Below are 24,515 nucleotides of genomic sequence, written 5' to 3'. Positions count from 1 at the left end.
TGTTTTTGTTAATATCCGTGTTACGATTCAGGAGGATACGTTCATATCCGTGTAACGATTTAGGAGGAGACATTTATGTCTTTGTAAATATTGTAGCCAAAGCTGAAAAAATGCTTTTGGGTTAGCAGGGGGAAGGAATATTTTCATGAGATTGTTTTAACACCACCCCCACCCCCCCCCTCCCCAACATAAAAAAAAATCAAAGTTTTTTTTTGTTGTAAATTTGGATTTTGCTAGGATTTTACGTACAACTAATTAAAAAAATTCGATTTGATTGAGAACCTTGTTCCAGATGTACCTAGACATTAGGTTAAAACTGTATTCTAAATGTCTGTTTGAATATTGTAGTTATTTTTGACATTTTCATTGATTTCATGTCCACTGACTCCATGTAACACGTGACAGGTAGAACGCAGATTTGACCTGTTTTGAACATGATGTTACTTTTTTGTGGTGCTTTGATGTTCCATAATTACCTAATCTTCAAAATATGAATGTATCCTAAAGGTCTATTTAATATCACAGTTGTCATTTATAACATTTTGAATAATTTCATGTCCACTGACACAGTGTAACATGTGACACGTAGAATGCTGTTATGACTTGCTTTTAACATGTTTTGCTATTGTTTCTGTTTTCATATTCCATAAATAACCTAATCTTTAGATTGTAAATGAAAAGTTAGTGTATGTATAACATTCTGGTTGTTATTTCAAATATTATGAATATTTTCATGTCCATCAATATTTTTGTAACACGTGACACCTACAACAACATGTTTAACTAGTTTGAGCAAACTGTAACAACTTTTAGGGATATTTTTAACATGTGTCAGTGTTTCTGTTGAAGTGTTATATTTTATTTTAGGGTTTATACTTCTTGTGGTTACTTAGCAGAAAGTATCAGTTTTGACTTTTATGATGTTTGAGCGTTTTGCGACATTACGTGACACTGCATTCAAGATTTGGCTCCAAATGTACTTTTAAAGACTGATAATGCTTCTGCAGGGTCTGTTTACTAGAAATAAATCATTACCAGTTGTATGAAATGATATTAATGGCTTCTGTGGTCAGTTTTGTTGCACATGTGGCTTTTCTCAAAATTGGCGTTTTATGGCATATCAAACCGTACACATTTCCCAAATGCACAAACCATTCTTTTATTACACAAATGTGTTCATCAAAGACTAATGTATCACTTAAAACACCAAAAAAAAATCAACTGAAAAGGTTTAGTTTGTCACAAATGTCCAAGCACCCCCCCCAGCACCTTTTGGCAAAGCCTCATATGCATTGTTAAAACTTCCATTCATGTCACTGATCGATCACTTGGAACAGTAAACGTGCGCTTTGCGTGCAAGACGGAGTTCGAAGCAGTATTTCACCGAACATGCGAGAGCTCTGAAAATCGTGTTTATTCTCAGAATAGTAACCCAAAAGAGAAGACATACTTATCCCACTGAACAGTGTCGAGGAAATCATTGTCTTGTGTGTGTGTGTGTGTGTGTGTGTGTGTGTGTGTGCGTGTGTGTGTGTGTGTGTGCCTGTGTGTTTGTGTGTTCTCAGACTTGTGTATGCATGATCACTGTGTGTGTGTGTGTGTGTGTGCGCGTGTGTGTGTGTGTGTGTGTGTGTGTGTGTGCGCATGCAGGGGAGTATATATGTCAAACTCAAGTGAGCTTTTCTTGAAGTTGATGATGATTGAAGTTTGATACAATAACTCATTAACTGTAAGGTGGATTGATGAATAGTGTATCCTTTTCATGAATTTGTCTTTATTTCCAGGCTATGGAAGTTTCATGTTCAAAACAACAACAGAGCTGCCCCTGCAAGAGAAAAGGTGCGGAGGCAGGATAGGGAGAGGAATTAGCAGTCTCTATGTGTGGGCAGATGAAGAGGAAAGGACTGGTCTAAGTCCTCTCAAACTGAAATTGGTTTGCTGGGGAAGAAGGCTGATCCAAAAAACAACACCGCCCTCCAAGTCCAACCCTCCTCTAAACTCAATAATTCCAGTAAGTACCTTTAAGATTTGTTAGGTGGATGACTTTGTTGCAGGGTATATTAAATAATGACAAAAAGTGAGGTTTGCAGGTCTCAGTCGCAAATTATATTACTGGTGCCTATTGTTTTTTGCTATTCTAGTGAATGTGTATACATATATTTATTTCCTATTTTCAGAAGATAATGACAAATAATTAAAATTCAGCTTCAGCATCCAGATTTTGTCGAGATATTTTGTGCAGTTAAATGTCACTACACACAACCTTTTAGTGTCTCATAAAGGGAAATACAAATGAACAGTCCCCACAATTGGGGTGCTGTACCATGAAACCCCTCTTTTAAAAACCTTTACAATTCAAGATCTCCCCTATTTTAAGACCTTGTGTTTCAGATGTTTAGGTCATAACCTCTGCACATTTACCTTCATTGTAAGACTTCTTGCTTTTTAAGACCTTATTTTCTCAGATTTTGGGGGGTCGTAAAAGGGGGTTCCACTGTATTCTAAAATATGAATTCTTGTTTACTGTTTAAACTACACCCATTTGCTCTTTGTAAATGAAGGATATTTTTCAGATTGATTATTTCTGCCTCCATACTGATCTTTATAATATATATGACACATTGGCGAGCAGATTCCATGATCATGCTAAAAATGTAGGAAGTCATAATTATGATGTTTAGGTTTTAGAATTGTGTATGCCTTGCAGTTCAAATTCATGTCTGCCTTCCTGTTCAATTGTTTAAAAATCAAGACAATCCCTGAGACACATTTTCCAACCACATGTCACACAGCAGTTCTGCTTGAAACATCAGAATCGAATAGTATACCAAACAGGCCTTTATGCGGTTTAGCACTTGACTACTGCTGCTTCAATACCACTTGTGCAGAAAAAAAATTGAGATACAGTGGAGCCCTTCTTTTAAGATATTACAAACTCAATTAAAGATCAAAACTTGACTAAATGTAAAAAGCAATATGTGTTAGAATGGAGGTTATAAACAGAAATCTGAGAAAGTAATGTCTCAAAAGACAAATGTTCAGAAAAAAAGGCAGGGGGGGGGGGGGGGGGGGTGGCAAACTTAGGTTTTACTGTTCAATGCATGGGTAAACTGGGCATTCATTCCAAGTACCTAATAGTCACCTGGCTGGCTATAGTGGGAGGGTTACTTTTGGTGGTCACATTAGATATTATGTTTTTTGGAAAGTTCGTTTTATTTGCAGCCACAGTTCGGTAAACGACAAATGGCTAAACCCAACCACCTAAGAATGAGAAGCGTTTTTGTAACATGACCCATATTCTGCAAAAATGCAGCCATGACGCAGGGGGTAGGTTACAAAAAAACGTCATGTACCGCTTGACTGCATACGGATATAAGCAAATTATACCTTAAACGAAAGCTAAAGATTGTTGCCATCAGACAGCAAGTAAAATGCCTAATTCGTATACACAGTTTTATTTTTAACAACATCTGTATAACATGCGGACGACAAAACAGGAAATGCCATTTTCTCAATCGATATGTATAGCTAACTGAACGCCTGGTTGAAACCGCAATCAAAAACATCTTGAAAATTGTTTATTCTCACAGCTAGAATTATTTTACATCAACAATTGTTAATTTACCGAGGAAAACAACAGTCATATAAGATAAATAATGGATAATTCTGAATCAACTCCGAAAACCGAACCGGGTCGAAGCAAAAAAGAGTTTACACATACACAGGCTTGAAAAAGGATAATTTGGTTCAATATGTTAGATTTTTACCCATAACGTTAAAGATCAGCTCAATATAAAAGGAAAGTGATCATTGTAAAAGGATCTTGCTATCGCAAAATAATTCAACTTCCGGTTTTACCACATGGCGTCCATAATATTATCAATTTATTACATAGCGTGCATTTGTCAGAAATTATACTAAATGTTAGAAGCGATCTTAAAGTGAAAGTAACGTTTAATAAAAGTATGCGCATTTACTTATTGATTGATATATGACTAAAATAATGGACATGTAATTTAAACGTACAAAACGACATTTTGTACACTACCTCTCTAATAAAAACGCGACTATGACCGACCGATATGTATGTGTAAATTAGGTCATTGTTAGTGATGAAAACGGGTTTTCTTTAAAAGATAACACACAAACTGTGAAGTTCAAGGCCATACATGATTTTAGTACGACTTCTTCAAAACAGGTCTGTTTTTCACTCCACCAGTTTCAGTTTTAATAAAATATATGTATAGCTGTCATTTTCAAAAAACCTTATCTGCAATTCACTTAACCAAATACACCATGAACCCAGAAGATATTAGAGTGAGACACTTCACAGTGAAATATGTTATGATTCCCCTTATTTCAAAATATATGCATTTTAATTGGCAGACACGATTCACGTCGTAGGTACGTGTCGTCTGGTGAGGCAACTGTTAGCATTTTTTGTCGTAAGAATTGACATTTTTAAACATAAATCATGGAAAAAAAACTAATTCTACAAAAAGTGCAGGTTTTCTTGGTATAGTCAGTTAAAGCATCTTAAAATTCAAGAAATTGTGCAATTACGTGTATGTATTTGAAATGGCAGACAATATTGAATGAAAGTGATTTTTGACTGATTGAAACCCTACCCCCACTAACAAAATGGGCCCTGAGATTAGGGGTGTTAGTTAAAGATGACTGAATAATGGCTATGCTTTTCCCCTAAAGTATTCAAAACCTAAACATATACATAGGCAAGATGTTCTACATTAACACAATTAACTTTTTAAACATATACATATGCTTAGTACACGATACTTCCGGTTTTTCTACCGGATGACTTATACATTTAGGAGGTAAACACCTTATCGTAGAAAAAGCTTTATTTTCAAAAAGTGCAAGTAATTATTAAAAATCATACATAATATTTATATATAGGAGTTAATTTTCCTTCGAAAGTCATTTGTTTCAAATGGCAGACAATGTCAGTTGGAGAGTTACAGTACATGTACGTAAAGCGTATAACTGTTGTCTGTGATTAGTGCATTGTGGACACATTGGCACCATGATTTGATCCTAAATGCTAAACGATGTCGTGATCATACCACAGTTTTAGGATAATTTTACATCGCATCGATTACTAAATTGATGGTAGAATTTCACTGATAAATTCTATTTCCGGTAGCGTCAGTGCCGTTATCTTTTTCTTTTTGTAATTAGGTAATAACGAATGAACCACGTGTCACACTCTTATGCTAGTCTTTAAATGACAATTCCAATTCTAGTAAGTTAAAAGGCATGTATTGCGCGTTACATACATTTATACCCCCCCCCCCCCCAGGATTACAATGCAAGTAAACACATATAAAGAGATAGTAACGTTTTACATGGTTACACGTTCAGTAGTGAACGTAACGTGTGGTTTAACAAAATTACTTGCACATACAATAGTGAAGTCTGTCTGTGTGTCTTTGTTTGTGTGTTCGTCTATGTCTGTCTGTGTGTTCGTATGTTTGTCTCTCCCTCTGTCTGTCTATCAGTCTGTCTATCTCTCTCTTTCTCTCTGTGTCTCTGTCTGTCTGTCTGTGTGTGTGTGTCTCTCTCTCTCTCTCTCTCTCTCTCTCTCTCTCTCTCTCTCTCTCTCTCTCTCTCTCTCTCTCTCTCTCTCTCTGTGCGAGGTAGGTGCACTTAAAGAGAAAGCAACACAGTAAGAAATGCATTTCTCTACCAAGAATGAAGTTTGTCTGTCTGTGTGTTTGTGTGCGTGTTTTTTTGGTTGCGTAAGTGTTTCTCTATAAGCATCTCTACGTCTTTGTTCGCGTACATAAGTGCGTGCGTGCATGTGTGGGTGTTTCTGTGTCGGTTTGTCTCACTGTGTGTATGTCTGTCATTTTGTCGGTATGTTTGTGTATGTGTCTTTGTGTGTGTGTGTGTGTGTGTGTGTGTGTGTGTGTGTGTGTGTGCGCGCGTGCGTGCGTGCGTGCGCGCGCGCGCGTGTGTGTGTGTGTATATGCGCGCGTGCGTGTGTGTGTGCATGTGTGTGTGTAAGTGTGTGTGTGTGTGTGTGTGTGTGTGTGTGTGTGTGTGTGTGTGTGTGTGTGTGTGTGTGTGTGAGATTACAATTATTCCTCCTTTTTACATTTAGTCAAGTTTTGACTAAATGTTTTAACGTAGAGGAGGGAATCGAGACGAGGGTCGTGGTGTATGTGCGCGTGTGTGTGTGTGTGTGTGTGTGTGTGTGTGTCTGTGTGTGTGTGTAGAGCGATTCAGACTAAACTACTGGACCGATCTTTATGAAATTTGACATGAGAGTTCCTGGAAATGATATCCCCAGACGTTTTTTTCTTTTTTTTGATAAATGTATTTGATGACGTCATATCCGGCTTTTCGTGAAAGTTGAGGCGGCACTGTTACACTCTCATTTTTCAATTAAATTGGTTGACATTTTGGTCAAGTAATCTTCAACAAAGCCCAGACTTCGGTATTGCATTTCAGCTTGGTGGCTTAAAAATTAATCAATGACTTTGGTCATTAAAAATCTGAAAATTGTAAAAATATATATTTTTTATAAAACGAACCAAATTTACATTCATCGTATTTTCCATCATTTGCTGATTCCAAAAACATATAAATATGTTATATTTGGATTAAGAACAAGCTCTAAAAATTAAAAAATATAAAAATTATTATTAAAATTAAATTTTCGTAATCAATTTAAAAACACTTTCATCTTATTCCTTGTTGGTTCCTGATTCCAAAAACATATAGATATGATATGTTTGGATTAAAAACACGCTCAGAAAGTTAAAACGAAGAGAGGGACAGAAAAGCGTGCTATCCTTCTCAGCGCAACTACTACCCCGCTCTTCTTGTCAAGTTCACAAAAATAAACAGATTATGACGTCATTTTAAGTGGCACAAACGTGTACATGAATGCCTTCCCTTTCGAATGATTTACAGTTATAGAATTTCTGTCAAGCGGTTTAAGTTTTATGTCCGTTTTATGAACCCAACCCTCAAAACAAGAATAGTAACGCCAAAGAAGGAAAACATACACACAAACCAACGTTTTTCTCACCGTTGGTTTGGAATATTGCCCCAAAACTTTAGATTTAGTGTTGTGGTGTTAAAATCTATCAGAAAAATGTGTTTGCTAACGTGACGCCAAAAAGTAACCAAAACGGTCCTTAGCCGACTGACTATAAAGATGTGTAACTGGCACTTTTGCTCATCGGTAGTAGGGGCCTACTGGAGCACATTTTTACACAGTGTGTCAGAATGCCAACAATCTGGAAAGCCTATGCCTACAAGTAACCCCCCCCCACCACCACACACACACCTTTTACTCACACCTGCACCCCATTACATAGATGAATAGATTACAAATACTATTCTTTAACTTTTTATTTTCACACTTTTTCTTGCATTTGGTTCATGTTTATTATTTGAAGTTTGAATCTGAATCAAGCGTCTTTAGTGATGGGTGGTTTTCTGTGTATGCTCCAGGACTTCAAGGCACTGGTGCTTGATGACAGCAGGCTCCCACTGGCCCACACACAGAGAAGAGATTGGAGGTGACCTCACCCTGGAAGAAGAAGAGGATGGGAATATCAATAAAACAAAACGATACGCAACAATACACAGCTTACATTGTGGACATACATATTTGGCTATTTGGGTGAAGGTGTAAGAGTCGCCATGTGCAGTTGCTGTGTATGGGTCATAGGAATGACAATTTAGATCCAACTGGCCAGTACACTGACTTTCGTCCTAGTCGCCTGTATTGAAGTACATTGTGGTGTTATATGAAGTACATTTCGTTGGGGGTTGGTGTAACCATACTCTGTATTTAGCACCGTTCTGAATTTGTGTATGTTTCATCTCTCAAAGCACATTTTTGTGTGCTTATTTTTATGTACCATAAACTACGTTTTAAGCGCCCTCAGTGCCTAGTTAACGCCCATCCTCCAACATTTGGATCAGTGTCGTCAACATATGTTGTGTGTTTTGTGTGTGTGGTTTTTTTTTAAATGATGTGCACAGTTCTGCACCCTGTAGTGACATTGTCATTCTAGGGAATGCTGAAAGACAACTATAATGTTTATTTAATACTCTGGTCACTGGAGTATCTGGATAGCCCTGTGAAAAGAAGATGGAGATGAGAGAGCGTCTTCGGAAGTTGAAGAGGTCTGATTTTAGTGATCTAAGGGAGCATGTGAAACGACCAGTGTTTGGTTACGCCATTTCCTATGGATTGGATCAGTATCAATGACTGACTGACTATTCACTTTGTGGTTTTTGACTCACATGCGAAGCAAAAGTGAGTCTATGTACTCACCCGAGTCGTCCGTCCGTCCGTCCGGACGTCCGTCCGTCCGGCCGTCCGGAAAACTTTAACGTTGGATATTTCTTGGACACTATTCAGTCTATCAGTACCAAATTTGGCAAGATGGTGTATGATGACAAGGCCCCAAAAAACATACATAGCATCTTGACCTTGCTTCAAGGTCAAGGTCGCAGGGGCCATAAATGTTGTCTAAAAAACAGCTATTTTTCACATTTTTCCCATTTTCTCTGAAGTTTTTGAGATTGAATACCTCACCTATATATGATATATAGGGCAAAGTAAGCCCCATCTTTTGATACCAGTTTGGTTTACCTTGCTTCAAGGTCACAGGAGCTCTTCAAAGTTGGATTGTATACATATTTTGAAGTGACCTTGACCCTGAACTATGGAAGATAACTGTTTCAAACTTAAAAATTATGTGGGGCACATGTTATGCTTTCATCATGAGACACATTTGGTCACATATGATCAAGGTCAAGGTCACTTTGACCCTTATGAAATGTGACCAAAATAAGGTAGTGAACCACTAAAAGTGACCATATCTCATGGTAGAAAGAGCCAATAAGCACCATTGTACTTCCTATATCTTGAATTAACAGCTTTGTGTTGCATGACCTTGGATGACCTTGACCTTGGGACATCGGGAAGATATCGATTTCAGCGGGAAGACATCGGGACGATGTCGGCATAAGGTGTCGGGCCGCAGGTCCAACAAGCCATCGGGCCGATTAACATCGGACCGGATGCGTGCCGCCATAGTACAGGTGTTCGGCCGCCTGTCGGCCGCCTCGTTGCCTCTTTGCAAAAGTTAGTCGGGCCAACACCCGCGTCGTATCTTTTGACGTCACCTGCCTGACTTTTTGAAGGGTGTTCGGCCGACTATCGGCCGCTAATGTCTTGCTGGCTGGGCATGCAGCTACAGATACAGCAGTATGTACCACCCCCCCCCCCCCTCCCCCAAGTGTAACAGTGCAAAATTCACTTACAGCTACAGCAGTACAACCCCCCCTCCCCCCAGTGTTACAGTAGACAACAAACCTACAGATACAGCAGTGTGTACACCCCCCCCCCCCCCCCCGTTTGTAACAGTGCAAAACAAATCACCAGCTACAGATACAGCAGTATGTAGAACCCCCCTCCCCTACCGCCCTCACTGTAACAGTACAAAACACACCTACAGCTACAGCCGTATATACACCCCCCCCCTTCAGTATTACAGTATAAAACACACCTACAGCAACAGATTCAGCAGTATGTACAACCCCCCAAGTGTAACAGTGCAAACATTACTTACAGCTACAGCTGTATGTACACCTCCCCTCCCCCTTAGTAACAGTACAAAACACACCTACAGCTACAGCAGTATGTATACCCCCCCCCAATGTAACAGTGCAAAACACACTTACAGCTACAGATTCAGCGGTATATATGTACAACCCCCCCTCCCCCAACCCAAGTGTAACAGTGCAAAAAACACCTACAGCTACCGCAGTATGTACACCCCCCCCCCCAACTGTAACAGCACAAATCGCACCTACTGCTACAGATACAGCAGTGTGTACAACCCCCCTCCCCCCCCCCCCCCCCAGTGTAACAGTGCAAAACACACCTACAGCTACAGATTATGAGATACAGCAGTATGTACAACCCCTACCCCCCCCCCCCCCCCCACTGTAACAGTACAAAACTCATTTACAGTTACAGATTCAGAAAATTTTATGTACACCCCCCCTCCCCCCGCTGCCACCACTGTAACAGTACAAAACATACCTACAGCAGTATGTACAACACTCCACCGCCTTCCCCAGTGTAGAGTGCAAAACACACCTACAGCAGTATGTTCAACCCCCCCCCCCCCCCTACCCTGTGTGCAAAACACACCTAGAGCTACAGATACAGCAGTAAGATCAACCCCCCCCCCTCCCCTGTGTGCAAAACACACCTACAGCAACATATACAGCAGTATGTTCAACCCCCCCTCCCCCCTACTGTAAAAGTACATAACACACCTACAGCTACATCAGTATGTACAACCCCCCCCCCCCCAAGTGTAACAGTACAAAACACGCCCACAGCTACAAATTCAGCAGTATGCACACCCCCCCCCCCCCCCCCAGTGTTACTGTGCAAAACACACCTACAGCTACAGATTCAGCAGTATGTACACCCCCCCCCCGCCCCCCCAAGTGTGCATCAGTGCAAAACACACCACCAGCTACAGATAGATCAGTATGTACAACCCCCCCCCCCCCCCAAGTGTTACAATGCAATACACACACCTACAGCTACAGATACATCAGTATGTACACCCCACCCCCCAAGTGTAACAGTGCAAACCACACTTACAGCTACAGATTCAGCAGTATCATGAGTATGTACTCCACCCCCTCCCCCACTGTGACAGGACAAAACACACCTACATCTACATATACAGATACAGCAGTATGTACTCCCCCCCCCCCCCACTGTATAACAGCAAAACTAACATACAAACCCCCCCCCAAGTGTTACAATGCAATACACACCTACAGCTACAGATACATCAGTATGTACACCCCACCCCCCAAGTGTAACAGTGCAAACCACACTTACAGCTACAGATTCAGCAGTATAATGAGTATGTACTACACCCCCCCTACCCCACTGTAACAGGACAAAATCGGCCGACGAAAGCTTGCTAGCTGGGTAAGCCAAGAGAACCTGAAACACCATAAAGCTTGTCGTCAGGATCATGGATGCCGCTGACCCCTGCTTATCCTGAAATATCCTTAACAACGCCGGAGACAATAACGGCCTGAAACCACCAGCACCCTGGGGTGACAACAACAACCTGATACATACAAACAAACACAGGTGTTAATACTAAGTTCTCAAAGAGGGACCGAAGCAAAAAGTAAAATGCAAAACCATAAAATGCAAAATTAATTAATTTCACAAAATACCCAAGGTAATAGAAAAATAAGTTGAAGTAAGTATCCAGGATGAATGGCTTCTCATAGTCGGCGTAGCCCAAGACTGGAGCTGTTGTCAGGGCCGACTTCAGGGACTCAAAGGCTGTCTGGTGTCGTTCAGTCCACAGGTGGTGGATGGCTGCCTTCTTCTTTTTGCTTCCTTTGCTGCCTTCTGTCACGAGGTCGTGAAGTGGTCCGGCCAGCTTGGAGAATCCACTGATAAAGCGTCGGTAGTAGCTGGCGAAACCAAGGAAGCTGCGCAGGTCTGTGGTGGTCTTGGGCAGTGGCCAGTCCTGAACAGCCTCAATCTTCCCGGCTTCGCAGCTAATACCGTCCGCTGAAATGGTGTGCCCCAAGTAGACTACCTCTCTTCGCAGGAACTGGCACTTCTCTGGCTTTAGTTTAAGGCCCGTCTCGGTGATACGCTGGAGGAGGCGCTCAAGGTGCTGTAGGTGCTCGTCGAATGTCTTCGAGTACACTAGTAGGTCGTCCAGGTACACCAACAGAAACTGGAACTGAAAGTCAGACATGGTTGCCTGCATCAGTCTCTGGAAGGTGGCTGGGGCGGAGATAAGACCCATGGGCATCCTAGTGTACTCAAAGAGGCCGAACGGAGTGCAGAAGGCCGTCTTGTGCTGGTCTCGGGGTTCCATGGCAATCTGGTGGTACCCACTCGCCAGATCCAGAGTGGAGAAGTACTGGGCACCGACCAGTGAGTCGAGCGATTCCTGGATGCGGGGAAGCGGATAAGCATCAGGAACTGTCTTTGCGTTGAGACGTCTGTAGTCCACACAGAGCCGGAGACTGCTATCCTTCTTCCTCACCAGCACTACAGGAGCTGCATAAGGGCTGTAGCTCTCTTGGATCACGTTCTGAGCCAACAAGCCCGTAAGGTGATCTTTCACCTCCTGTAGGTGGCAAGGTGGGATGCTACGGTATGGCTGGGCGACAGGGGCATCGTCAGTGGTGGGGATGCGATGGGTCACCCTGTCAGCGTATCCCAGGTCAGTCTCGCTCTGCACAAACCCGTGCGCAAACTTGTTCAGCAGTTCCTGGAGCTTCTCCCTCTGTCTCCTGGTGCCGTCAAAGTTGGGAGTGGGGACTGGGGGCGGTGAAGGGGAAGTCGTGGTCTCCTGCGTGCTAACAGTGATGCTCTGCGATGACACGTCAAACTTGAATCCCTCATCACTCTCCACTGTCTCAATCCTTTCTAAAACTGCTACAGCTGTCCTTTGTCTAAGGGTGCAGTCCACTGCAGAGAGGTTGGCTACCCTCACAAACCTGGCTGAGCCTTGACTGACAAGAGTGGGGACCAGCAGCAAACCACCAGGGAGGGGCGTAGACAGTGGGGACGCAATCAGTAGACTTGACTGCTGTGGTCCAGTGATCCGCACCGTAGCTACCGAGCCTGCTGGGATCAATGTTGGTCCAGCAACCTTAGCCAGACCTCCTGTGTGCCGTTGTTGGAGCCTGGCTTCCTGGACAGCTACCTGCAGACTAGCCGGCAAGGAGGAAGCAGCCACGGCAGGTGCCGATCGTTGAAGAATGTTCATTCCAATGAGCGCAGGCACTTCCCCCTTCTTGCTTCTGGTGCCAGGGTCAGGGGAATTCTTCACCACTAGGAACGGAACGTTCTTGAAGCTGTCGCCAAAGATAGTGACCTCCACCAAGGCCACGCCGGCGTATGGAATCTCCAGTCCATTCGCAGCTCTGAGGGTGAGGAAATCACAGCTGCAAATGGACGTGTTGCGAAGATTAGCTGTCAGCCACTCCTCAGTGATGGTCGACACCTCGCTCCCAGTGTCGATAAGTGCAGTGACAGTCTTTCCCTGTAAAATGGCGCCAGAAAGGTTTTAATGTTATAAATGATTTGTTGAATGTTGAAAGAAATCAGTTTCTGTTATGTGAAGATGTTCAGATCACTGTGCAGCAAAACCCTGCAATAACCTTTTTTGAATACAACGCTGTGATGAATGCAATTCCAAAACAATGGAAAGATTGGATTGTAGACAACCCAGCACATATAGTTAATGTAGATATAATTGATGATGAATTGAATGTGTTTAAAAGCAAACCCAAGTTAATTAAGTTATATTTAAAGAAAAAACGGAATTATAGCATTGAAAAATCTCATGCAATCGATTTTTGGAAAAGAAAACTAGATTTTGATTTTGTCGAACAGACGTGGTTGTTGCCACGACAGGTGACAAAAGAAGTGCGCCTGCGTGTGTTGCAATGGAAAATTTGTCACAATTTATATCCCACCAATATTTTATTACATAAAATGAAAGTAAGTCAAACAAAAAACTGTAACGAGTGCCCACATATTTTGGATGTCATGGAACACTTTTTCTATGAGTGTCCCCGAATTAGAAGGTTTTGGACTTATATTGAAAAAATGTTGAACAGTCTGACAGGTCGGGCTTTCTTATTGTCTATTACAGATGTATTATTCGGAATCGAAAAATGTCAGGAATCAGCGTTAATTAACCATGTTTTATTGATAGCAAAAATGTGCATTAGCAAAGTTAAGAAAACTAAATCGCCTATTCCATTGGAAATTGTATTTCAACAAGAACTTGCGCTACGAAAGGTGTATCCCCATTGTCCTTAGCTAGATTGCTGTTGAATTAAAAAGTAATTTAATGGAAATGTAACCTGTAATGCAAAAGAAAACAAAATTAAAATTTCATTGAAGAAAAAAATAAAAAGAAGACCAATGAAGAAGGATATGCTCACCGCCCAAAAAGAAAGAAAAAAAAAGAAAAAAAAAGAAAAAAGACAAAAGAGGCAAAAAAAGATGGGTTGAAGCAACCTTGCATGCAACTGAGGTCAAAAAAAAAAAAAAAAAAAAAAAAAGTCTTTCCCTGCAGGCTTACTCTGGTCGTGGGACACTTCCCAGTAAGTCCCTGCAGGAAACCCTCGCCCCCCGTTGTCTGGTTATGGACAACGGGGGCAATTAGTTTCCCTGTCGCTGCTGGTGGGAGGGGACATGGGAGTCGGGGCGGAATTGTGAGTTCAGGATCTGCCTCTTCAGCGGGCAGCGGACCTGAAGATGGCCGTACTTGCCGCACAGCCAGCAGCGGGGTCGGGACGCAGGCTGTTAGTGGGAGGGGTGGTTGAGGGACAGGTGGGAAGGGTGGTTCTGGGAGGGCTCCGGATAGGCTGGGCGCCGGTTCAGCTCCGTCCGGAGCTCGAGTGCGGCCGTCTGCTTCACAAGCTCTCCCACTTGGTGACGGAGCTCGTCGACCTCTGAGCTCCGGGCTGGTGTAACAGTCACCTGCTCCGAGCGGACGTCGCAGTCGGCGTCCTCCCTCATCCAGCCTCTGTGCGGACAGCGGTGAAATCTGCATCCTCCCTCTCCCGGATGAAACGACGGATGTCCCGCCTGAGTGCTGGAGGCTGCAGCCCATCGACAAACCTGTCGCGGAGTGCCTCATCGGTCACCGTGTCGGCTGCAAGGTTGTTGAGCCGCGCCTGCAGGGCATGGAGGGTCTGGGCAAAACTGAGGACCCCCTCATTGATGCACTGCCGCCGACTGTGGAAGGTGGACAGCATCGCCGACTTGGTCCGGTGGTCCCCAAAGCTCTCCTGTAGAGCCGCGAGCACCAGATCTGCCGTCGCGGTGTCAGCAGGCGGACGACCGGTGACCTCCCTCCGAGCGGCGCCTTCAAGGGACTGGATCATCCACTCGGCGGACTCTCCTCCCAGGTTCTTCAAGGCGTAGTGGTGGATAATGCGTCGCGCTTCCCTGGCGAAGTCCTCCAGCTCACAGCCCTCGCTGTCGCCGGTGAAGAGGGGGAGCTTGGGTGGGCGCACAGCCTGCCAGCGTAGACGCGCAGCATCACAGGCAGCTTCGTCAGCCATCTTGGTGTCTACCTTACACTGCTTTCTGGTATTATTATTCTAAGGTTACTGGTGTCTATGCTCCTCTTACCCTGCTCGCAAGCGCCAGATGTGGGAAGGTCGGGAGGAAGGAAAGGATATATAGCACAGGCAGAGGAGCATACAATTAAGACACCAAAGACAGAGGTTGCTTTAACTTATCTTAACTTATCTTTTATTGAAGCAAAATGTAACTAAAAATAACCACTCACAAAATTTCATAAAGATTGGTGAAAAAACGGGATTTAACGGTTTTTTAACTGCCAAAAATCAACTTTTTATTCTTGTTGAAATTCAGTTAGGGACAACCAACCTAACCACAACATTTCATAAAGATCGGTGAAAAATTAGAAAATAACGGTTTATAACGGGTTTTTAACTGCCCCAGGTGGCCCATACCAATAAAAACAGTTTTATTCTGCTAAAAACCACATCTCCTTTCTTACCCACAACAACATTAATAAGATAAAGCAAGTCTAAAAATGGTGTTTGTGTAACACTTTTTGGACACACTGACAGATTCCTGGCCATATATGTTACAGTTAATCTGTGAAACCAGGGAATACGTGTATTAACTAGGTAATACATGAATTAACTGACGGAAAAACCCAGTTAATTCATGTATTACCTAAAATAGTTTAGTTAATACACGTATTCCCTGGTTTCACAGATTAACTGTAACATATATACGTGTACCCCCTGTGTGGAGCTTGACACGAACAGAGTCAAACAGGCAATCGCCCCTTTATCCCGACATCTGAAAGTACAGGTTGGTGCCATAAGTGATGCCAAAAGGAAGACGTGAATTTAGAGCAGTACATTTGGACCGCCCCAAAGAAAAATCGTTAAAAAATAGTTTACTTGCCTCGGGTCTTTGGACGTTTGGTATTTAACTGTGTGTCTTTTGCTCCTTATAACTGACTATTCACGACTTTTTTCCGTGACCTTTCGGATTTCATGGGGGCTGCCATTTTGGTTTTGATGCGCTTCCTTTTCCGGTTTACATATTTTCCGGTTTAACATAGCATTTGCGTTTTTTTGTCAGAAGAGTGATATTTGGTTATGAAGGAAGTCAAGTCCGCCATTACCTGCCACCTCAGTTGAGTGTTTACTTTGAACTTAAACTTGAACCGTAACAGTGTGTAGCCAGTTCACAAGACCTGTTCATCTTCCTACCAGTTCCAACTGTTGTTATCAATGGGTCGCGCAGCTGGAGGAAGTGTTTATTTCCATTCGGAGCCCAACTTCAGTTCAAAACCAGTCAAAAACTGGCCTTGACATTCCCACACCCTTGAATGACATTAGATCTACGTCGTTTCCGCTTGCCAAAATCCCACATGTTACATGTCTGCTCTTCGAGTTGTTTGGAACTTAGTTCGAGTATTTTCTCGAACGTAACTTTTGACCCAGCTGTCAGGTAGGCATCATGAATTAGACGTACACTGGCAGTTATAAATCATGTTGTGCAAAAGACTCTAAAGAAGTAGAACATTGTGGAAAATCGGGAATGCTTTCTCAGTTTGTGCACCCTGGCAACATTCAGCAGGAAAAAAAACCTGCATATGCCTTCCTCTGCAAAAGTCGCGCGAAGAATGCTGAACGGGCAGCGACGACTAGCTGTTCTTCTTCACTGAAAGTAATAAACTATCCCCCAAACCCTGCAAGTTTGTGCGATTTACTTTGTGGACATGAAGCCAGCAGAGGGCTCAGGAATGCCCACTTAATTCCTTGATTGTACTTCCGTCACAAGAACTAAAAGAACATTCAATGTTCGTTAAATCTGTGGATCAAGTGACTCACGAAGCGGAGGAAATGAAAATCACCGGCAGATCTGTACAAGATGTTGAATTCTGCCAGGGAAACGAAGCCGCCCTCACGGCAGAGAAGTCTTCGCCTACGAAAATCAGTAGATCTAGAGCAAGGTAAACATACGTTTTTCAAAGCTTGTTCACAAACACACACACACACACACGTACACAAACACACACACGCTCACACCATCACACACACACATGAAAGAGATGGAATAGCTGATCGAGTGATGACAATGTTGATTGATAAGGTTTTTTTGGTGCGGTGAACTTGAGGCTATATTGTTCTATCAATCCATCGATATATTTTACACTTTCACCCCAGAAATGAAGCACGTGTACACATATTGAACAAAAGAATCATTTTAAGCTTTCATTGGCATTGTTTCCTCTTTTTTTTGCAGACATGTTGGCAGGAAGTGAGTGTTTCACCCCACTCTTGCAAGGTAGGTTGATCACTGATGACAAGTTCTGATTTGTTTGTTTGTTTATTTGTTGCTTAACGTCCAGCCGACTACGCAGAGCCATATCAGGACGAGGAAGGGGGGGATGAAGGGGGCCACTTGTCAAGCGATTCCTGTTTACAAATGCACTAACCCATTACTTGTGTCCCAGCAGGCTTTAGTAAAACTAAATTAATACCTACTGGAAGATTACCAGTTTCCAGTATGTTAAAATAGGCTTAACCTATCTACTGCTGGACTTACATCAGAACACTAACAGATTAAACTATACATGAATCGCGAGACAAGCGGCAAGAGAAGAGATTTTTGGAAAAAATACAGGTGAATGAGCAAGAAGGCAGAAAAAAGAAAAGAATTCATGAAGAAAAAGAGAGCATGACAGGAAAGAGGAACCAAAAATCTACCTAACAGCAAACTAGAAAGCTCCTGCGGTTCCAAAAACAGGAGGGGCCTTTAATTTCATAACCGCAGTGCCCCACTGCGGGACAAGTTCTGATTGTTTTTCCTTTTTAAACGGATGACAATCCGTACTCTGCAGATGGATCTAACCGAGATGGATCTAACCGACACGGAAGCAACATTGGGAACAAACTGTTATTCAATCTGTGAATATGTCATGTGTGAGGGGTATAACTGCAAGTAGCCTACGTTCGCTAATGTAGAGAAATAATTTTTGACTCAAACTTCAAGTTAAATTGTTTCTGCTGTCAGAGCCATCTTTCTGAAGGAACAATATTTTACATGCCACTGGATTGTTGTATATTCCTTCTTATTTTGCAATGACAGGCTCAGCTTTCATTTGATTGTAATGTGTTTCTTATTTGAAGCTTTGTACCATAAAAGCTCTGTAGAAGTGTTGCACTTGTTTTGCAGACTGCATTAGGCGTGGTAGCTATTGCACACACCCACACCCCACCCACACCCCTGTCTATTTATCTAACATTCCCACCCACACACATACACAGGGTGCTGACAAAGGATTTTTTTTCCATTCTCCTTCAGGCCATCGCTTAATTTCTTGCAGACTGAGGAGCAATGGACGTTTGAGCAGCTCCTAAACCTGGGGCACACAAGCCACAAGGTAAATAAGGTATCAGTATACAAACAATTATGAACAAATGTTTTCCCTTTGATTTTTATCGCATCATTTTTTCATAAAACTCTGTAAATTGTGGCAATTACACATTATGCCAATAACATTATTATGAAGAATTTTTTCATAAAACTCTGTAAATTGTGGCAATTACACATTATGCCAATAACATTATTATGAAGAATGAAGATTTTCAACTTATCATTGAAGAAATGAAATCAAGCATTTTTGTTCATTCTGTATTTGATTATTATTTTTCAGTCTTTGGGTTGGCATAGTGGGTGAAATAAGGGTGAGGATTGTCGGTTGGTGTTATTTTTTAGGTCTTGGTGATGTAATATTTTCCCTACGGTATTATTCATGGTTATCATAGTGCAGATTCCAGGGAAACGGTTTTTTGAACAGCCTCTTAAACTGAAAAGCTACAAGGTCAACAACATAAACAGGTTACTGGTGTCTCGGGCATTGATGTTTTTAAAAAGATTTGCACAGCAATTTTTGTGTGTGTAAAGAGATAATGAAAATAAAGCATAACAACTTTTATATTTTTGAAGTGGAATTAAATGTTTTCATTTTTTTTATTTTGAAGTGTTTTTGTATGCAGGTTTTATTGGATGGGTGGGGGGTGGTTTTGATGGTTCTGATTTATTATGATGTAAGGGTGTTTTTTTCCTTAATTATTTATTTAATTGGTTTATGCAGACTTCATGGCAGCCACTGACCTGACGATATGACGGCCATGAATATCGAACGCAGAAGAAGAAAAAGAAGAAGACAATCTAAGAGGAAAATAATTATGGTGTGCTCATAATGTCTATGCCAGTTTGAACAAAAGTCATGAGTTAAAGTTTACCCAGGTAAGACATTAGCATGTCGTAATTGTGACAATGAATGTATCCGTAATCGCACCAAGAGACTTACTTAGAAAAAACTGAAGTCATGCATCGTCAATATGACTACAATCACAAACTGAATAAGGGGAAACCATGTCATTTTTGTGGTCTGGATCATCAGCTGTTGCTCTTTTGCTGTAATGGTTTACTTGACAAAGCCTGTTTTAATGTGCTTCTTTGTTTCTTTATACCTAGTGTAGACAACATGTAGGCGTTTGCAGACTGTTTATTGTATTGCTGTTGTTTGTTTGTGAGTAAAACTATGGTGTGACCTCAATTGTTTGGAATTTGTTGTGTATGTTCTACTTTGTGTAAGGTGTTTCTCCATGCACCCAGAAGAACCGACATCATATTAAAACCTTCATACCCTGAAAATACTTGCATACTAGATGTTGTTTCTTATTGTAATGATTGGGGACAGGCAAGCTCTTAAATTGTGCAAGCCTTCAGAAAACTGTCAAGTCTGATTTGCTAGAACAAGCGATATTAACACGTTATTAAGATGAATATTTGATTAAATATGTGCAGGAACTACTTCAGCAGATTCATATGGCCAGTCTCACAATGCAAGGAAGGTGAGTAAATTGAATTATGTCTTTCCCACCTGTTCTGTGTTTAGTGTCAGCCGTGATTGCCTGATGAGAATTTGAAAACATGTTGCTAACTAACATGAACCCAACCATGAAACGTGATGTAGGTGAGTAGCCCATCTACAAAAACGAACCTGTTCTAATTCCGAATTAGAACAGGTTCTTTTTTCTAGATGGGCTACTCACCTACATCACATTTTATGGTTGGGTTCATGTTAGTTAGCAACATGTTTTCACATAGAAAATGGTGGGCACCTGAACAAATATCTGCACATTACAATGAAGTCTTACTTTGTGATATGATGGTTTAATAACCCCCCCCCCCCAAGAAGAAGCTCACATAACTACCAACTACACAATTTCATTACAGAATCAAACAATGGGAAGAATCAGGATTCAGCAGTGCTTGGTCGTTGAGGGGAATAGCTATCACTAGGCACTCAGCAATAAATAGTTGAGGTTTTCACGGACATTAACAAAATCCGGTAACCTACGGACAGTAAATTTCACAGGGAAGGGAACAGGAACGTCAAAATGGAAAAGTATGTTTTTTCTTTCAAACCATTGATAGAGTTTTGAAGCTTCACACAAGTTTTGCAGAGAGAGCACTCGGCCTATTCATTTTTGGCACTAAAACATGCGCACACACAAAAAGAAAGTGGCGCCGATGTATTCTCACACTCACAGCCTTAGAATATTGCAGTTTGTATGTTACCAAATTGAGGCATGATTTTACTCCATGCAATTACCTGACCAAATCTGCGACAGTCGGGCAAACTTCTTACAAGTCGGATTGGGCCTTCAATCAAATACTCAGAAACCAGCAGCTACTTTAAGTAATACTAGTTTTGTTGTTATTTTTTACAGCTTGTACTGAATGTGTTTTTCTTTTATCTCCTCAGAATCGAGTCAGCCAGAGAAAGACCATTGAGAGGGAGAGCGCACAGTAAAGCATATATGGCATGCACTTCGGTGGACCAGTGCCATCATCTTCATAACAAGAGATGCAGATCATATTTTCTTATGTTTAAGTATAGCTGTTAGCAAAAGTATTTGACGATTCTTGGGTACGACTTTCGTGTTTTATCCTATTAGCTTGTGCACAGCCCCAAAATCTGTTTTATTTTGATTTATCATTTATAGTTTGAATTTTTTTTTAAATGGAATTAGTCCAAATGTAAATACATCTAAGGTTGCAATATTGTTTTCTTGTATATACCCTTAAAACTACCTCTTCGTGTAAACAAAATTTAATTGTAAAAAGAAGTGTTTGTTCAAGGGAGATAATTTGAAGCGAATTTTTTTTAAATCAGTAAAACTGCGTAGTGACATCCTCAATTAAATAACAAGTCGCGTAAGGCGAAAATACAATATTTAGTCAAGTAGCTGCCATTTTTCAGCAAGACCGTATACTCGTAGCATCGTCAGTCCACCGCTCATGGCAAAGGCAGTGAAATTGACAAGAAGAGCGGGGTAGTAGTTGCGCTAAGAAGGATAGCACGCTTTTCTGTACCTCTCTTTGTTTTAACTTTCTGAGCATGTTTTTAATCCAAACATATCATATCTATATGTTTTTGGAATCAGGAACCGACAAGGAATAAGATGAAAGTGTTTTTAAATTGATTTGGACAATTTAATTTTGATAATAATTTTTATATATTTAATTTTCAGAGCTTGTTTTTAATCCGAATATAACATATTTATATGTTTTTGGAATCAGCAAATGATGGAGAATAAGATAAACGTAAATTTGGATCGTTTTATAAATTGTTATTTTTTGTTACAATTTTCCGATTTTTAATGACCAAAGTCATTAATTAATTTTTAAGCCACCAAGCTGAAATGCAATACCGAACCCCGGGCTTTGTCGAAGATTACTTGACCAAAATTTCAACCAATTTGGTTGAAAAATGAGGGCGTGACAGTGCCGCCTCAACTTTCACGAAAAGCCGGATATGACGTCATCAAAGACATTTATCAAAAAAATGAAAAAAACGTTCGGGGATTTCATACCCAGGAACTCTCATGTCAAATTTCATAAAGATCGGTCCAGTAGTTTAGTCTGAATCGCTCTACACACACACACACACGCACGCACGCACACACATACGCACATACACCACGACCCTCGTTTCGATTCCCCCTCGATGTTAAAATATTTAGTCAAAACTTGACTAAATATAAAAAGAATAAGGAATAAAGGTATACACACAGGTTGTACCCATTTTCTTGATTGCACTGCTTTTAAGTAGAAAGCTTTTTTTCTCAGAATTATTTTACAAATAAAATTCAAGGGAGGCAATTGATATGATAAAAAGGAAGATTTTTTTTTCTTAGAATACTGTACACATTTAGTAAAGTATAATTTACAAGACAAAACACAGGTTTTTTTGGGTTTTTTCTGTGCCTACTACTTGACAAGAGAACCACGAGATTTGTGCAGATTATTTAAAATGTTCTGTACAGTATATTTTACAACTTAGACAGATCCATACAATATATATAATTTTGTAATAGATGTTTACAATTTGTAGGTATGTTTTTGTTTTAAATCAACAGTTCGGATAGCCACAACAAGTGTGTATGTCTTGTGATTTGAGAGCTTTAGCACTGGATGCTTAGAATCCTCTTGATCATTTACTTCAGTAGGTTAAGCCACCTTCTCCAAAATCTTCTCTCCTATTCTGTGCTTACTACAGTGGGTTTGACAAGAGAACCACGAGATTTGTTTTTGTACATATGTTGCTTTTATTCTGTACACTTTAATATTTTAATCCTATGTGCACATGTTTTTTAAAACTGTGTTTTTGTTTTTGTTTTTGTTTTCCTGTATTCAAAGTGTGTATGGAAACCACAACCTGTCACAGCAGTATTATTAATCTGGATCTCCCTGCTAAGAACGTAATTAACAGAACGTGTGCATGTAGCTAAAGAACTTAAAAAGAATTTCTGCTACTTCACTCAAAATACGTCCATCCTCACACTCATATTTTCTTAAAATAATATTTGTTCATACAAACATGTTTGCGAATTATTCAATTTTGCGTAAAATATTCAATTACGATTTCTTTGTGTGTTGCAAAATTATGTAATAAAATATTGCAAGATCAAATTCAAAACAGCAATAAAGCTGCTGACGGCAGAATACCTCTGTTGACTTCTCTATCTGTTGGGTCAAACTATGCCACAGACATGTTTCTTCTAGTAGCTCAATATTACGTGATACAGTCTCAAAGACAGAACAACGCAATAACCTTTTTTTGTGTAGATTCGATTGACTTTTTCCTGAAATAAAATATTCATGAAGCGGATTCTGACTGAGTTAATATATTTCTGGAAAGCTGAACAACGCAATGCGTCTGTGACTGGTGAAGAAGCAGAGCTGGAGCTTTTTGTATTGTTTGTCGTTGGTTTTATTACACACGCACTCACATACGGTCAACAAAATGTTGCATGTTCCTGCTTGACAAACAAATGCCTGCATACATGTGTGCACGTTCGAACGTACGAACATTCATACCTGTGCAAACAATCTGCCACTTCAAGTTCAACACCCAAACCCCACACATTCCTCCAAAAGGAGTCTGAAATATAATACTGGCATTTGTGGTATTGAACGAGGACCGTACCTCAACTTCCATTGTCTAGTGCATGTGGGTCTCATGTTGTACGTGTGAAACCACTTACTTAAAAAAGAAAAAATCTTGTAAGCTTATCGAACAATTATATTCTTAAACAAACTGGTTAGAATAACAGATTTAGGAGAATGCAATGCAAGGAACATCTTTATCTAATTCGGTCGATGCTTAGATCTAGAAAAGCACCCACTTATTCCAGTATAATAGAGAAAAAAATCCAATTGAAAAAGTTCCAGATCTAGACAAGGCAGCACTAGCAGCAATTTTAGCTAGCAAAATCGAACTTGCCCTGCAGTCATGCAAGGTCGAACCACTTTCCCTGCCTAGTGGGGGTTTGGCGGGTAGAGGGCCGGTGCTGGCACACTCGGAGTGAAACGACATGACACCTACTTCGATAGCTTCTCCGGATTTACGTGTGCAAACAGCGTCCGGGTTTACCGCTTCGATTCTAAACCCATGTTGGTAATAAACTGGCTATTTGTTTATCAGATGTGTCGTTGTTCCACATTAAATGATGCTAGAATGCAAGGTCGCAATCATTTGGTTATCAAACCAGGTTGTGTTCTTTTTTTCATCACCTTTTTCCGCGCAAACAGTTTTGCGCCATTTCTTTTGCGCAGACTGGGCGGGACAGGAAGCGGAAGCGCATCCCTATTTCTGATTGGACAATGATGCCGACGCCCACTTGACCCCCACTACAATGTCAAGGTCGGAAAGTCGTGAATAGTTTGCAGGAATGTAAATGAAAACGGATGGTCTTACCTTCAAATTCGACTACAGCGAATTTCAAGTACCAATGATTAGTCAAAAGCAAATGTAGAGGTAGCTGTCAGTTCTCACTTGGTAGCCTTGAAAATCCACTTC

The 24,515-nt window shown here is 41.0% G+C and overlaps 1 protein-coding gene and 2 long non-coding RNA genes across 3 annotated transcripts in view; all 3 read left to right on the top strand.

Annotated features, from left to right (window-relative positions):
- LOC138945442 (uncharacterized) overlaps positions 1–24,515 on the top strand; it is a 387,771-nt gene that overhangs the window by 319,099 nt on the left and 44,157 nt on the right. The window lies entirely within an intron of this gene.
- On the top strand, positions 16,041–19,265 carry LOC138945427 (uncharacterized). The gene is made up of 3 exons (XR_011448992.1): positions 16,041–17,419; positions 18,440–18,518; positions 19,233–19,265. It is a non-coding gene; the product is annotated as an uncharacterized lncRNA (long non-coding RNA).
- On the top strand, positions 19,647–23,324 carry LOC138945426 (uncharacterized). The gene is made up of 2 exons (XR_011448991.1): positions 19,647–19,998; positions 20,916–23,324. It is a non-coding gene; the product is annotated as an uncharacterized lncRNA (long non-coding RNA).

Source organism: Littorina saxatilis, linkage group LG13, assembly GCF_037325665.1.
Source record: "Littorina saxatilis isolate snail1 linkage group LG13, US_GU_Lsax_2.0, whole genome shotgun sequence".
In the NCBI taxonomy this organism is placed as follows: domain Eukaryota; kingdom Metazoa; phylum Mollusca; class Gastropoda; order Littorinimorpha; family Littorinidae; genus Littorina; species Littorina saxatilis.
This window is presented reverse-complemented; position numbering and strand designations above follow the sequence as displayed.